The sequence below is a fragment of the Lithobates pipiens genome, unplaced genomic scaffold (genome assembly GCF_037356315.1).
Source record: "Lithobates pipiens isolate NorthernLeopardFrog02 unplaced genomic scaffold, aLitPip1_a1.2 Scaffold_19, whole genome shotgun sequence".
Lineage (NCBI taxonomy): Eukaryota > Metazoa > Chordata > Amphibia > Anura > Ranidae > Lithobates > Lithobates pipiens.
The window spans coordinates 35,135,317-35,147,648 of NW_027507764.1; the positions used below are offsets into that span (position 1 = coordinate 35,135,317).

At 43.5% G+C, this 12,332-nt stretch overlaps 1 protein-coding gene across 2 annotated transcripts in view; it reads right to left on the reverse strand.

Moving 5' to 3' along the window:
• Positions 1 to 12,032, reverse strand: part of GJC2 (gap junction protein gamma 2) — a 149,373-nt gene extending 137,341 nt beyond the window's left edge. Inside the window, exon 1 of one of the 2 annotated variants that reach the window (XM_077490637.1) lies at positions 11,831 to 12,032. The gene's annotated coding sequence lies outside the window, so the exon portion shown is untranslated. Of the gene's footprint in view, positions 1 to 4,171; positions 4,205 to 11,830 lie in introns of those variants that run through there. The other variant, XM_077490638.1, reaches the window with a different exon arrangement.
• Between the last annotated feature and the right edge of the window lie 300 nt (positions 12,033 to 12,332).

Consider the following 12,332-nt stretch of genomic DNA (forward strand, 5'->3'; position numbering starts at 1 on the left):
AATTAGCAGATCTGGGGGTTACTACTGAGCAGGGGATCAGCAGAGCTGGGGGTTACTACTGAGCAGGGGATCAGCATAGCTGAGGGTTACTACTGAGCAGGGGATCAGCAGAGCTGGGGGTTACTACTGAGCGGGAGATCAGAAGAGCTGGGGGTTACTACTTAGTGAGGGATAAGCAGAGCTGGGGGTTACTACTTAGTGGGGGATCAGAAGAGCTGGGGGTTACTACTGAGCAGGGGATCAGCAGAGCTTGGGGTTTCTACTGAGCACAGAATCAGCAGAGCTGGCAGTTACTACTGAGCAGGGGATCAGCAGAGCTGGCGGTTACTACTGAGCAGGGGATCAGCAGAGCTGGGGGGTTACTACTGTGCAGGGGGTTACTACTGAGCGGGTTATCAGCACAACTGGGGGTTACTACTAAGTAGGGGATCAGCATAGCTGGGGGTTACTACTGAGTGAGGAATTAGCAGAGCTGGGGGTTACTACTGAGCAGGGGATCAGCAGAGCTGGGGGTTACTACTCAAGCAAAGATGGATACCGTTACACAGCGTCTCCTCCACTATTTTATTAATGATACATATTGCCCCAAAAAAGTAACACCTGCTTTCTGCTTGCATATTTATGCCACTTTATGCACTACCATACCTCCTTGGACCCGGTCTATCCGGAAAGTGTAGTCACCTGCTGACTGGACACCATCCACAGGCAGCTTTACTCAATAAGACTTCAATAAGACAGAAATTTAATCCAGCACAATTTTCCTTCAGCTAATATCAGTACAGAGGATATCTCTCCAGGCTCGGTGTTCTTCATTCCCGTGTCTGTGAATAACACTGACTGGGGGAACACAGAGATCTGTGTTTCTGCTTAGCAAGAACAGAAGATCTCTATGTCCTCCCCTGTCAGAACGGCGATCTGCCTCTCTGGGGAAAGCGATCACGGGGTGGCCGGCGGACCAGCTTGATTGGCTCCCCCTCCATCCAATAGGCACGGTATCTATTGCACATCAGTAAGGCTAGGCTCACACTGGTGCAACGCAGAAACCAGCGCGATTCCTGTATTCTAGACATGTACAATTTGTTTAGTTAACAAATTTTGATAAATTTGCTAATTTCTGAATTTTTCTCATTTCCGAATTTTCTAATTTCCGAAATTTGAAATCTCCGAAATTTTGAAATTTTGAAAATTCGGAAATTCTAAATTTCGGAAATTCGTTACGTTGACAAACAGCCAAATTTTAAAGGAAATTCCAATGCCTATAATTTAATAGTTATTATTAGTTAGTTATTATTTAAAATTTTACTGATTTTTGGATTTTCGAATTTCTGAAATTCCGAATTTTCGAATTCAGAAAATCCGAAAATTCGAATTTCAAAATTCGTAAATTCGGAATTCGAAAATCTGGAAATTCAGAATACGAAAATTCGGAAATCCCGAATACAAAAATTCGGAAATCCCGAATTCGAAAATTCAAAATTTGGAAATTCTAAAATTCGGAAATTCGAAAATTCGGAAGTGTGAAAATTTTCCCAAATTCGGAAATTTGAAAATTCAGATTTCTGAATTCCGAATTTTCGAATTTCCAAAAAAAGCAAAAAAAATAATGAAACGAAAACAAACAAATTTTTTGTCAGTGCACATGTCTACTGTATTCTCGCATCGCCTGTGATTCGCAGGCTGTTCACGCCGACATCTGCGAATCACTTCGGGTGTCAATTTAAGTTAACGACCCCCCCCCCAAATCGGTTTGCAGGTTATGAACTGTGCAATCAGACAGGAATCGGATCACACCCCTGAGATCTGATTCCAGTGCAGACCGAAAAAAGGGTCCTGCACCAGTTTGGTGCGAATGCGATGCGATTTCAGCCACACAAACTGTCACACAGACATGACATGTGATCTGCACAGCAATGCGATGTCTGTGAACCCGGGGGAAAAAATTACCTGTCTTCTAAATTGTATAACAGAAACTAAGAAAAACTGGGGGGGGGGGGTTCCCAAATTTTCTGTCTTTTTTTCGTTTGTTTAGCAAAAAAAAAAAACCCCAATAATATTTGGGGGTTGTAAGTGATTTTCTAGGAAAAAATACAAATTGTTACATGTAAACAAAGAATGTCAGAAGATGTCCGGTCTTCACGTGGTTAAGCAAATCTGTTTGTGGTGACGTTATTTTGGAATGATATCCCAAACGCGAATTGCATTTGTCTGTGTGACAAAATGGCAGGGGCGTAACAAGCGGTCGGCGAGACAGGCGCCGGCCAAGGGGGGGGGGGGGGGGGGCACCAGTTGGCAGTGTTCTTTACTTCGACACAGGCACAGCAGGGGGTCTGTACTGGAGGGGTGGGTCTGCACTGTAGGGGGGTCTGTATTGTAGGGGAGGGTCTGTATTGTAGGGGGGGTCTGAACTGTAGGGTAAGTCTGCACTGTATAAGGATCTGTATTGTAGGGGGGGTCTGTACTGTACAGGGGGTCTGTATTGTAGAGGGAGGTCTGCACTGTAGGGGGGGTCTGCATTGTAGAGGGGGTCTGCACTGTAGGGGGTCTGTATTGTAGGGGGGGTGTGCACTGAAGGGGGGTGTGTACTGTAGGGGGGTCAGCACTACGGAGTTCTGTACTGTAGGGGGGTCTGTATTGTAGGGGTGTCTGTATTTTAGGGGGGTCTGCACTGTGGGGGGGTCTGTATTGTAGGGGGGTCTGAACTGTAGGGGGGGGGTCTGCACTGTAGGGGGGTCTGTATTGTAGCAGGGGGTCTAAACTGTACGGGTGGTCTGTATTGTAGAGGGGTCTGTATTTTAGGGGGATCTGAACTGTAGGGGGGTCTGAACTATAGGGGGGTCTGTATTGTAGGGGGATCTGTATTGTAGGGGGGTCTGCACTGTAGGGGGGTCTGTATTGTAGGGGGGGTCTGTATTGTAGGGGGGGTCTGTATTGTAGGGGGGGTCTGTACTCTAGGGGGGTCTGTATTGTAGCGGGGGGTCATACAATTGAAGAGCCACTCCCAAAAGTATTTTTTTTTTAAGAAGAAGGGATTTAAGGAGGGATAAGGGTCTGCACTGTAGGGGGGGGGGGTGTGTACTGTAGGGGGGTCTGTATTGTAGGGGGGTCTGTATTGTAGAGGGGTCTGCACTGTGGGGGGGTCTGTATTGTAGGGGGGGTCGGCACTGTAGGGGGGTCTGAACTGTAGAAGAAGGGATTTAATGAGGGATAAGGGATGGAGGGCCGAAAAGAAAAAAACGAGATAAAAAATTTGAAAAAAGAAGAAGAAAAAGATGAAAAAAACTAAAAGGATGAGAAAAAGAAGAAACAAAAAAAAAAAGAGGAAAGAAACTGAAAGGACGAGAAAAGACAAAAGAAAAAAGAAAAAAAAAGAAAAAAAGCAAGAAAAATAGGAAAAACTGAAAGGACGAGAAAAAGAAGAGAACAAAAAAAAAGGAAAGAAACTGAAAGGACGATAAAAAAAAAAAAACAAACAAAAAAAAACCAAGAAAAATAGGAAAAAACTGAAAGGACGAGAAATAGGAGAAAACAAAAAAAGAAAAAAAAATAGGAAAAAAATGAAGGGACGAGAAAAAAAAAAAAAAAAGAAAAATAGGTAAAAAACCGAAAGGATGAGAAAAAAAAAAAAAAAAGAAAGAAACCTTTAATACGCTGTTTTTATGTACCACTGTACAGTATCTGCTTTTGCTACATCAACAAATTTGTAAGAAAAGTCTGGTATCTCACAGTCAATGTAACGTGGGCCCATTGTGTCCACGTTTTGGATAGCGTGGATGAGCCGTCTAAGGTGCTTCTTTTTTAGGAGCTTCGATTGTAAGATTCTCAGAGACGGGGGCGAGTGCACAATATGTATCCTATAATGAATCTGGTACAAGCATGCAGCAAGTGAAAGCCTGAGAAAAGTACAGAAGACAAAGCATCAGCATGGCAGCCAGGCAACTGGCATTTCAGCCTCCACGGGACATCTCTCCAGCTCCACAGCGGAAAAAGACGCAGTGATTTTTCATTATAAATTAAAAAAAAAAAAGTACCATCCAACTGCCCACGCTGGTCACATGACCCCACCCATTCTAATTCTAGAAAGTTGCAATATTACTAAGGAATAAATCTCCCCTGCGGCTCATCATAATCTGCCCCCCCCCCCCCGAGGAGAGGGATGAGAAGTGGTACTTACTGTACTATGTCAGACAGAAGTCCCCGGGATGTGTGAACCGTCAGCATCCTAGAGAGGGTATAAAAACGGGGGGCCAGTCCTGGCCACCAGCCACCCAGCACACCCTCCCCTGTCATCCTGTTCATAGATGCGAAGCGGCAGGACGCCAGCAGGACAAACACGGATCGCATTGGGCTGCCGGAAGACCCGGATGACCCCATTAACTTATATTGCATCAGCATCAGCTCTGATTGCGGGCGTAGAAGTATTCACAGCAGTCTGGACCCCACGGGAGCTTACGCTTTAATGTCCTCACTGTAAGCATACCAACACACACACACACCCCCCCCTAAGGTCATGTAAGGTCGCCCCCTATGGGTTGGAAGGGAATTAAATGATCTATATACAGGAGGAGACATGATATAATAACTCCATGCAGGCACCACCTTGACAGTAGCTGAACCCAGGACCTCGGTGCAACAAGACAGAATCACTAACCGCAATTATGAATCGCTTGGGGTGTGCAGATTTCATCTTTTATGGGGGTCTTTATAAGGACATTTCCCATTTTGCGTTTCATTAATACATTTTTTCGGGGGACATGGGGACCCAGTGCAGGACAAAGACTGTTCTTTATATCTTATCCATGTGCAGGATTAATAATAAGTAAAGGTGTCCAGTCAGGGACAGGCCAAGAGGTAAGTACGTAGACGGGTGCAGATCTCCCCTCCATCCAGTAGGTGGCACTGTGCCATTATACAGATGGAGTGGAGTCTGTTAAGGGATATGCCCCCTCGTGGACTCCATTGGTGTCTCAGAGGAACCAGCTGCCTAATTGAATGCTGAAACCTTTGGTGGCCTTCATTGTGTGGGACCTAAGGAAGCCAAACCCGAACACTTTAGCCGCACATGGCAAATTTTTATTGTTAAGGGGGTACGCTGTGGACTCTGGTGTAAAGGGGAACTCCGATGCAAGGGGGTTTCTGCTCACCAAACTTCCCACTTACATCAGAGTTCCCAGCACCCACCTAAATTAAGGTTCCCAAAGCCCCTCTTTCATCAGAGTCCACAGGGCCCCCCATACATCTGAGTCCTCCACCTTAGTGTACTCACTCGCTTGGAGGCAGGAGAGAGAAGGGAGGGAGGGGGGAGACTTCAGACCAAGACATTTGATGGTGAGCTCACTCTCCCAAGGATGGAGGCTCAGGCATCAACACATTTCATCCTCGATGTATCTGCCGGTTGCTGAGCTTCAAAATTGCAGCCCACGCATCCCTTTCCTGAGGCACAGAACGCTGGGGATTGGAGTGTACGGGGGCAGACAGAGGGGTAGGGTGGGAGGAGGAGGAGGAGCAGATCAAGCCCTCCTCTCCTGTCCGCGTATGGGCCCATGTGTACAACTATGCACTCTGCAGTTGTGGTACTTACTTGGGGAGCCACAGTCTATTCTGAATATTGTGTCCGGGTTTCAGGTGGTATGAAACCCGGACACATGATTCAAAACCCGAACTGTCCGGGTGAATCCCGGACGGGCGGCAACCCTAGTGGGGCCTTATGACCTGCGTCATTTGGGCACAGTGCAAGTGGCCTTGGGCGCTTGAGCAGGAATAGGGGCACAAAAAGGGCAGGACCTGAAATCTATGCTGCTGAAGGGGTTCACAGCTCATGGGGGAGGGGTGCACCTTGGCTTTTTCACCTTGGGTGCTAACAGACCTTGTCCCAGCACTGGGTCCAAAGGATCCCTTTACCCATCCGCTGGAGAAGGCCATAGAAAGGTACATGCCCCACGGGACACAGAAGATAAACCACCTGGGACACTCAAAGTACAGAGGGGCTCAGAGACAGTCAGTATACTGTTTTTGGTGATGTACAGGCTCCATTTTTGAGCTTCTATGTTGGAGAATTCCTTTGAGCTAAATGGCAGACATGGGAATGGACGCAGCTCCCAGCCAGATTCATGATGGCAGCTAATATGCCTGTGCAATGGGCTTATTATGGAGTTGGCCTCCCTCTCTAGCTGTCACAACTTTTACTGGAAGACTTTCCACCAGATTTTGGAGGATTTCGGTGGGAATTTGTGCCCATTTGTGTGGCCGGGTACCGATGTTGGATGAGAAGACCTTGGTCGCAATCCAATTCATCCCAAAGGTGTTCAGTAAGGAAGGGTTCAGGGCTCTGTGCAGGCCAATTGAGTTCCTCCGCACCCAACTGGTGAAGCCGTGTCTTCATGAAAATGTTGGTTGAGAAGGCCTGGCTTGTTCCAATTCATCTCAAAGGTGTTCAGTAGGGTTGAGGTCGTGTTTATGGAGCTGGCTTTGTACACAGGGGCACAGTCACGGTTTGACCAGTTTGGTGCAGAGGAACTTGAGCTTCCTGCACAGATCCCTGACCTCCATATCTGTCTACTTTCTTATTCTATCTATCTATCTATTTCATATCTATCTATCTATCTATCTATCAATCTATCTATCTATCTATCTATCTATCTATCTATCTATCTATTTCATATCTATCTATCTATCTATTTTATATCTATCTATCTATCTATCTATCTATCTATCTATCTATCTATCTATCTATCTATCTATCTATCTATTTCATATTCTATGTATCTCATATCTATCTATCTATCTATCTATCTATCTATCTATCTATCTATCTATCTATCTATCTATCTATCTATCCATCCATCTATTTCATATCTATCTCATATCTATCTATCTATCTATCTATCTATCTATCTATCTATCTATCTATCTATCTATCTATCTATTTCATATCTATCTATCTACTTTCTTATTCTATGTATCTCATATCTATCTATTGATCTATCTATCTATCTATCTATCTATCTATCTATCTATCTATCTATCTATCCATCTATTTCATATCTATTTCATATCTATCTCATATCTATCTATCTATCTATCTATCTATCTATCTATCTATCTATCTATCTATCTATCTATCTATTTTATATCTATCTATCTATCTATCTATCTATCTATCTATCTATCTATCTATCTATTTTATATCTATCTATCTATCTATCTATCTATCTATCTATCTATCTATCTATCTATCTATCTATCTATCCATCCATCTATTTCATATCTATCTCATATCTATCTATCTATCTATCTATCTATCTATCTATCTACTTTCTTATTCTATGTATCTATCTATCTATCTATCTATCTATCTATCTATCTATCTATCTATCTATCTATCTATCTATCTATCTATCCATCCATCTATTTCATATCTATCTATCTATCTATCTATCTATCTATCTATCTATCTATCTATCTATCTATCTATCTATCTATCTATCTACTTTCTTATTCTATGTATCTCATATCTATCTATCTATCTATCTATCTATCTATCTATTTCATATCTATCTATCTATCTATCTACTTTCTTATTCTATGTATCTATCTATCTATCTATCTATCTATCTATCTATCTATCTATCTATCTATCTATCCATCCATTTCATATCTATCTATCTATCTATCTATCTATCTATCTATCTATCTATCTATCTATCTATCTATCTATCTATCTATCTATCTATCTATCTATCCTGTAAAGTGGAAGTGACCTGTGTAGTAGAAGGATCTATTATTGGAGGAGTCACATACTTTCACCTCTGGGGTGACTCAGAACAGAATCATCCTGATCCCTGTAATCCCGGCCTCCTCTACACGGCTCGGAATGTTCCTTGAATTCACAGAGCCGAAATCACATATCCCGGCGTGACTCATGAGGGGATCGGCTGCGGGGCGCGGGTGCGAACATGGACTTCCTGTTCACCGGCAGTCTGGGTTGCCATGGATTGGCTTGGTAGGCAGGGAATGAGGAGACTCATTCCACTCCTCCCACCGCCACCCAGCATATGCGAAACATCAGCGGCCTGCCCGGCATGTCGGAACCCGCGACCGGTGTCTTATCATATAAGGTCCCCCATCAGATAGTGTCCGCTGTGTACTGCGCATGCGCAGTACACAGCAACGCAGATTCCGAAAATAGCCAAGGATGAACGGCGCCTGCGCACTGAGTCCAGGTTCTAGCCCCACCATCCAAGTGGACATAGAGTAGGAATAAAAAAAGAGCCGAGCGCAGCGAGGCCGAGCCCGAAGCGTGGCGAGCGAAGCTTGCCCGCGAGGGGCCGTCTAATTTTCACAACCCTATGTCCGCTTGGATGGTGGGGCTACCACCTCCACTCACAGCACAGGCGCCGTTCAGCTTCTTCTGTGCGCAGTACGGGGCGGACGCTATATGATGGCCGGACTGAATATGCCAGAACACCGGCTCTGCATGTCACACGCAGACATGCCTAAATACAGTATACAACTATTATTATTATTATTATTATTCAGGATTTATATAGCGCCAGCAATTTACGCAGCGCTTTACAATATAAAAGGGAGACAATACAGTTACAATACAATTAAATACAAGAGGATTAAGAGGACCCTGCTCAGAAGAGCTTACAATCTAAAAGGGTGGGGCAGGTGGTACAGAAGGTTATAATTGTTGGGAATGAGTTGATGGAAGTGGTAGGAGATTAGTTTGAGACGTGATAGGCTTCCCTGAATAGATGAGTTTTCAGGGATCGTCTGAAGGTAGCAAGAGTAGGGGATAGCCGGACCGGTGGAGGTAGCGAGTTCCAGAGGATTGGAGAGGTTCTGGAGAAATCCTGGAGACGAGCGTGGGAGGAGGAGACGAGAGAGCTTGAGAGTAGGAGGTCTTGAGAAGAATGGAGGGGACGGTTTGGGTGATATTTGGAGACAAGATTGGTGATGTAGCTCGGGGCAGAGTTGTGAATGGCTTTGTATGTGGTGGTTAGTATTTTGAATTTAATTCGCTGGGTGATTGGGAGCCAGTGTAGGGATTGGAGGAGAGGGTTGGCAGACACTGAGCGGTTGGTAAGGTGGACTACCCTCCACAAAATAAAAATGAGAAAAAATAAAACACCAGATTTAAAAAAAATTTAGATGTTTTTATTTTCAAACTAATTTCACAGCACAAAAGGCAAAATTGCCAATTTCTGTAATATTTTGCAAAATGTTTATAAATAAATAAAAGAAAATGCAAACATCAATCTCTCCAAAATGACTCTTTTTGTCCAAGAACTATTCCACGCATCCCTTTTTAAAAATATTTTGCTACATTTTTATGAATAAATTTAAAAAAAAATGTAAATATGAAAAATGCAAACATCAATCAGTCTGAAACGACTCTTCTCATCCCTAATAATCTCCTTGGGCTGGGAAGGTCTGCGGTGGCCTCAGGATGCGCCTCATACACAATCATATGATCGTTATACCCAATCCGGCAACCGTCCACAGAATGGACTGGACAAGGTTTATGGAATTCTCCAGCCAAAATACAGTATACAACTATCCTCCACAAAATAAAAAATAAATAAAATAAAACACTAGATTAAAAAAAAAAAAGTAGATGTTTTTTTCAAACTAATTTCACAGCTCAAAAAGGCAAAATTGCCAATTTCTGTAATATTTTGCAAAATGTTTATAAATAAAATTAAAAAAAATGTAAATATGAAAAATGCAGACATCAATCTGTCTGAAACGACTCTGCTCATCCCGAATAATCTCCTTGGGCTGGGAAGGTCTGCGGTGGCCTCAGGACGCTCATACACAATCATATGATCGTTATACCCAATCCGGCAAACATCTACAGAATGGGTGCTCAACCTGCGACCCTCCAGCTTTTGCAGGACTACAAGTCCCATGATGCATTGCAAGGCTGTCGGTTAAACAAGCATGGCTCCCAAAGGCAGATGCATGATGGGACTTGTAGTTCTGCAACAGCTGGAGGGCCGCAGGTTGAGCACCCATTGGACAAGGCTTATGGAATTCTCCAGCCTAAATACAGTATACAACTATCCTCCAAAAAATAAAAAAATAAAAAATAAAACACTAGATTAAAAAAAAAAAAGTAGTTGAGTTTTTTTTTTCAAACTAATTTTACAACTCAAAAGGCAAAATTGCCAATTTCTGTAATATTTTGCAAAACTTTTATAAATAAATAAAAAAAAATGCAAACATCAATCTCTCCAAAATGACTTTTTTTATCCAAGAACTATTCCACGCATCCCTTTTTAAAAATATTTTGCTAAATTTTTATGAATTAATAAAAAAAAAAAAAATGTAAATATGAAAAATGCAAACATCAATCAGTCTGAAACGACTCTGGTCATCCCTAATAATCTCCTTGGGCTGGGAAGGTCTGCGGTGGACTCAGGACGCTCATACACAATCATATGATCGTTATACCCAATCCGTTTGTCCTATCATATATGGTCCCCCATCGGATAGTGTCCGCTGTGTACTGCGCATGCGCAGTACACAGCACACACAGATTCCGAAAATAGCCAAAGATGAGCGGCGCCTGCGCCGTGAGTCCAGGTTCTATCCCCACCATCCAAGTGGACATAGAGTTGGAATATAAAAGAGCCGAGTGCAGCGAGGCCGAGCCCGAAGCGTGGCGAGCGAAGCGTGGCGAGCGAAGCGTGGCGAGCGAAGCGTGGCGAGAAAAGCGAGCCCGCGGGGGGCCCTCTAATATCGCCAGCCCTATGTCCACTTGGATGGTGGGGCTACCACCTCGACTCATGGCACAGGCGCCGTTCATCTTCGGAGATTTTCCGAAGCTTCCTCTGCTCCGTGCTGCGCATGCGCAGTACAGGGCGGACAGTATCCGATGCCAGGACACTATATGGCAGAACACCGGCAACCATCTACAGAATGGGTGCTCAACCTGTGGCCCTCCAGCTGTTGCAGAACTACAAGTCCCATGATGCATTGCAAGGCTGTCGGTTAAACAAGCATGGCTCCCAAAGGCAGATGCATGATGGGACTTGTAGTTCTGCAACAGCTGAAGGGCCGCAGGTTGAGAACCCATTGGACAAGGCTTATGGAATTCTCCAGCCTAAATACAACTATCCACCAAAAAAGAAAAAAAAAAAAAGAAAACAGTAGATTAAAAAAAAAAAAGTAGTTTTTTTTTTTTTTTTCAAACTAATTTCACAGCTTAAAAGGCAAAATTGCCAATTTCTGTAATATTTTGCAAAGTTTTTATAAATAAATACAAAAATTCAGACATCAATTTCTCTGAAACGACTCTTTTTGTCCAAAAACGACTCCACTCAACCCTTTTTAAAAATATTTTGCTACATTTGTTTTATATATACATAAATTAAAAAAAAAATGTAAATATGAAAAATGTAAACATCAATCTGTCTGAAAAGACTCTGCTGATCCCTAACAATCTCCTTGGGCTGGGAAGGTCTGCGGTGGCCTCAGGATGAGCCTCATACACAATCATATGATCGTTATACCCGATCCGGCAACCGTCTACAGATTGCACAAGGCTTATGGAAATCTCTCTGGGCTTCTAAACAACCGAATGCAAGTAATAAAAAAAAAACAGATCGATGTTTTATATCAGACACACATCTTTTTTTTTCTATTAGTTGAACTAGATGGACTTGTGTTTTTTTTTTTTTTTTCATTTTATTTTATTTGTTCATTTTTTTTTTCAACCTAACTATGTAAAATCTGCGATGACTTTTAGCTTCGCTCTCGCAAAGCCCAACTCCAGCCCATAGGAAGAACACAGAATTTTCCATGCATGGAATAGCTGACATACCTTCGGCTCTGAGATCCTGAGTTGTAAATTCTCGGAGTAAGTTTCCCTCTGGCCAGGAGGCAGCTGTAGAGATTAATAATGAGCCTGGCATCGGGTTGTGCTGGCAGAGGGCGGGCGGCGGCAGGTACTGCGGAGCGAGCAGGAGTCGGCGGCTGGTCCGGGCAGTGAAGTCCGGGGCGGCGGCGGCGGGGCGCTGGGACGGAGCTGCAGATAAACATGGACACGGAATACACTGAGCAGGATGACAGCTCGCTCCTGGGGCTGGGATGGAAGACATCGCACGCAAGAGCCCCCGGCGGATTGTTCTGCAGCTGCGTTCCTTTTGTAGCGTCACCAGACGAGGACGGCGAGCGCTCCATAACTACAGGCAAAATAAATAAAAGAATGACCTATATGATACAGTCCATCATTGGCAGTAAAAAAAAAAAACTATTTTTTGTTTGCTTTTGTTTCACTTAACATATTTTATTATCTGTTGATCCTGCCAGTAGATCCATTTTTT